This window comes from Mus pahari, chromosome 2 (genome assembly GCF_900095145.1).
Source record: "Mus pahari chromosome 2, PAHARI_EIJ_v1.1, whole genome shotgun sequence".
Classification (NCBI taxonomy): domain Eukaryota; kingdom Metazoa; phylum Chordata; class Mammalia; order Rodentia; family Muridae; genus Mus; species Mus pahari.
Window position 1 is genome coordinate 100,040,290 of NC_034591.1, and position 4,880 is coordinate 100,045,169.

At 44.0% G+C, this 4,880-nt stretch overlaps 1 protein-coding gene across 1 annotated transcript in view; it reads left to right on the forward strand.

Moving 5' to 3' along the window:
• The window catches only part of M1ap (meiosis 1 associated protein), an 83,180-nt gene that overhangs the window by 45,834 nt on the left and 32,466 nt on the right, over positions 1-4,880 (forward strand). The window lies entirely within an intron of this gene.

Here is a 4,880-nt window from a genome sequence, read left to right on the forward strand (position 1 = left end):
CCTGCCTCTGCCTCCCGAGTGCTGCGATTAAAGGAGTGCGCCACCACTGCCCGGCTCTCCTGGGCTTTCTTAATGTGTTGTTTCTTCCCAGGGATATTTCGGCATCTGTGGTGCAGAACAAGTGAGGTAACAAGTCTGTGGGTCTTGGGTGCTTCGGTCCCGGCCTTCTTCCCTTCTTTGTTCAAGGGCTTTCTGACAGTGTGTTGGCAGACATCACCTTCTTTAGAGAGCCTGAAAAGCAGTAGGATTTAGCTAGCTCCTCTGATCACCAACCACTAAGGGACAGTAGTAGTTGTCAGTCTAGGAATAGCCTTCTCTCCATTTGTGACAACGACCAAGTTGAGAACTCAGGTTAGACTTCCACCCTACATCTGTGACCAGACTTGGGCTTCCTCTCTCCAGCTCTCCTTGGTCTGTAACAAGAGTGCCCCTTTCTCAACGCTGCTGCACTCGGTCATGAGTCAAGAAACCCCGCTTCATGAGAAAACCTTGTCATTCCCACGGCTCATTAGGACAACACAATCTTTCTAGTCTTCACCCAGAGCATCGGCAGCTCCTTATGTGCCCTGTGCTGCTTGTAGAAAGTACAAAGTTGGCATTCATCATCCACTTCAAAGTGTTTTTCCGTGTGTTTCTGACAGCTGGTGATCAGGAAGGAAACAGTTTCATCTTGATTCAGTTGATCACTTAGGAGGATCCAGGAAAAAGACCTTGAGTCTATATGCTTTATTTTTTCCTTTTTAAGACAGGGTCTCACTGTGTAGGCCTAGCTGGCCTAGAACTCAGTTTGTTGACCAGACTGGCACCAAAGTCACAGAGATCCACCTGCCTCTGCCTCCCAAGTACTGGGGTTAAAGTTGTGCACCGTCATGCCCTACCAAACCTATAAACGTAAATCTGTAACTTAAGTTCTAAAACTTTCTACCATTATTTCTTCAAATACTTTTATACTGTATTCTTTCTCTTTTTCTAGGACTCCAAGTGCCCATATGTTAAACTTTTTAAAATTCTTCCACAGAGATCCCCCCATAGTGATGCAAACTTTAATCCCAGTACTTAGGAGAGTAAATCAGAAAGATTCCCAAGTGTGAGACCATCCTGGACTACATAGCAAGACCCTGTCTCTAGCTTGGCATGGTTGTTCAAGCCTTCAAGAGACCCTGTCCAAAAACAAACAAACAAACAAACAAAAACCAAAAATAAAAAACAACGAAAGGACTCCATCTCAAATAATAACAGCAGAAACAAAATACAAAATATAGAATAAAATAAATGTGTCCCTAGGCTCAGTACTTGTTTTGCTTGCTTGCCTGCTTGCTTGCCTGCTTGCTTGCTTGCTTGCCTGCCTGCCTGCCTGCCTGCCTGCCTGCCTGCCTGCCTGCCTGCTTGCTTGTTTGCTTGTTTGCTTGCTTGCTTGCTTGCTTGCTTGCTTGCTTGCTTGCTTGCTTGCTTGCTTGCTTGCTTGCTTGCTTGCTTGGTATTGTTATCCTGATGCAGGGTCTCAGGTACCCCAGGCTGATCTTAAATTCTCTACATAGCAGAAGATAACCTTGAACTTCCTATGTCCTTGTCTGTAGCTCCCAAGTTCTAAGAGTTCAGGCATGTACCACTGCATCTGGTTTTATAGTGCTGGGAACAGAACCTAAGGCTTTGTGCTTACTAAGCAAGCTCTCTACCAACTGAGCTGTATACCTGGCCAGTGTTCCTTTATTTTGTCCATTTTTTTTATTTGACATTTTCTTTACTTACATTTCAAATTCTATTGCCTTTCCTAGTTTCCCTTCTGAAAACCCCCTATCCCCTCTCCCCTCCCCCTGCTCACCAACCCACCCACTCCTGCTTCCTGGTCCTGGCATTCCCCTATACTGGGGCATAGAACCTTCACAGGACCAGGGGCCTCTTCTCCCATTGACTGACTAGGCCATCCTCTGCTACATATGCAGCTAGACCCATGAGTCCTACCATGTGTTTTCTTTGGTTAGTGGTTTAGTCCATTTTTGTTCCTTTGGGTAGATGCTTATCTGTCTGCTTTTAGGTCACTCACTTTGTCCCCTTCCTTATCATTCTGCTTTTAAACCCATGTGAATGTTTTTGTTTAGATACAGTTTTTTTTTAATTTCTAAAATTTTCATCTGATTATCTTTCATATTTTCTGTTCCTCTATTGACATTTCTTATATTTTTTAAATAATTTATTAATTTATTTTTATTTCATGTGCATTCGTGTTTTGCCTGGATATATTTCTGTGTGAAGGTGTTGGATCTCTGAAACTGGAGTTACAGGCAGTTGTGAGCCACCACGTGGATGCTGGGAATTGAACCTGGGTCCTCTGGAAGAGCAGCTTAAGCACTGAGCCATCTATGTAGCTCCTACTTCTTATATTTCTATTTATGGTGAACATACTTTCAATTCCTCCTTGAGAATTATTTCAATTATGTCAATTGGATTATTCAATTCGATAAAGTTCATATCTGGTAAATATTTTTATCATGTAAAGACTTGCATCTGTGATTTCTGTTTTCTTTTAAGACTGAGTCATAGTTTTCTTTCTCTATATGCCAAAAACATTTCAGTTAGTTTAGTTTGTGAATGTTAGGTTATAGAGATTTTAAATTCTGTTATGTTGCTTTGGAGTGATTTTTGTCTGTTTTGTTGGACAATTCGCTTTGTTAGGCTCAGACCGCCACCTGTTGCCCCTACAGTGAACCAATACTCAGATTCTCAGTCCTACTCTTCCTGTGTTTGTTTTGCTTGTTGTTGTTGTTGTTGTCATTGTTTGAGACAGGGTCTCATTAGGTAGCCCTGGCTGCCATGGAATTGCCTATGTAGACTAGACTGGCCTTCAACTCACAGAGACCTATCTGCCTGCCCCTGCCTCCTGAGTGCTGGGATTAAAGACATTTGTCACCCTGCCTGGCCTCAGTCCCATTCTTTAAGCCTAAACTCCAAGCTGTTTTCAGTTTGTGCCTCACGTGTCTTGCAAGGGCCAGCCAGGGCCTTGGGCTGAGCCTGAAGCACAACGTTCAGTGTTCTCTGGATCTCTGTTTCGGTGGACTTCTTCTTCACTGCCTTTTAACTGGTGGGGTGGAAGCAGGAGCACCCCAGTGGCTTCCTGGACCAGCAGTCTGGCCCAAACAGTAAGCCACGCACTCAGTGAGAAACTCTATCTCACAAATAAGGTAGAGAGCAATAGGGGAAGACTGATGTTCACCTCTGACCTCCACACATGCAAGCATAGGACCATGCACACCTGCGCACATACAGACACTCCCATACACAAAAATAAGGGGGAAAATAAATTAAAATCTAAGTCAAGTAAAGGTACTTTCTGCCAAGTGCAAAAACCTGAGGCTCCATACCCTAGTTCAATCTCTAGGACTCACTCGGTAGAAGAAGAGAATCAACTCTTGCAAGTTGCCATCTGACTACCCCATGCATACCATTACTCACTTACACACCCACCACACACACATTCGTGCATGCAAATAAATGTGATTTTAAATAGTGTAGTTGGCAAGATAAACAGCCCTATGATGTTAAAGGACAACTGAAAAGCTAGGGGAAGTACTGGGACTTATAACATGGGGAACTGATATCTAAACACAAAGCTACAAGTCTCTTAGAGGGGAATTTGTAGATACCTTTGGAATTTGTATGTTTGCTTTTGAGTCACATGTTCCTCTTTCATGAACCCAGTATCCTGAAAACACTCTTGCAGTGATTCAAAAATGCATACCCATGCAGAAGTACAGTCACAGTCATGCAGCTTAGGTGTGTGTGCGCGCCTGTGCACGTGCTTTGGGATTTTCTTTGTTTTCAGAGACCTTTTTGACTTTGTGACTCAACCCTGCTCCCTCTGCAAGCCTGGCCATCCGAGTTCAATCCCCGGATCTCACAGTGACTAACGTTAGAAAACTGAGTCCCAAAAGTTGCCCTCTGACCTCCACACATTTGCGTCCTGCACACTTGCCACACATGTACAGCAGTATGTGCATGCTCTCACACACATAATAACATCAACAATTTATAAATAAAATGTTAAATGTTTAAAGGAGGCCAGCGCAGTGCTGTGGCTGTTGGGGCCATGCCATCAGACTCCTTTTCCGTTTGCCCTGCCCTTTCTGCTCTCCTTACCACGGTGCCTATGAAACCACTACTTCCCAGCCAGCTTCAACACTTTTAACTTTGAAAGTTATGTTAGTTTACATTAAATTCTCTTAAGCTACATTATACATAAATTAACATCTGCAGGAGGAATAAAAGACTTTTGTTTTAAAGCAGGGCCTCTTTATGGGCCTGAGACTGCTCTGGTTCTCAGGACCCATCCCATAGCCAACCTCACAGCAATTCTGTGTCAGTCTTCCTAGAGCTGTGACTCTAGGCATGTGCAACCATGAAGAATTCTTAAATATCTCCTAAGACTACTGTTTAGCAAGCCAAATACTACTTTATCTGTTTCTATTCTTTCCTGATGTGGGGATATGTGTAGAAGCCAGAGCACAGCAGTGTCACCCTCAGAAATGCCACCCACCTCCTTTGACACAGGGTGTCTGCTGGTTCTAAAGTTCACCAACTAGACTAGACTGGCTATCCAGTGAGCCCAGGTATCCCCCTGCCTCCATGGCACCACCATGCCCTAGCATTTTCACATTGGTTCTGGGTTTAAACTCAGGCCCTCATGCTTAAGAGGCAAAACCCTTACCAACTGAGCCATCTCTCCAGCGCCAGGTAATATTTTAGACTTTGACACACCTCAGTCACTACTAAATGACCTCTTTCACATAGAGTCTTCTTCTCCTCCTTCTCCTTCTCCTTCTCCTTCTCCTTCTCCTTCTCCTTCTCCTTCTCCTTCTCCTTCTCCTTCTCCTTCTCCTTCTCCT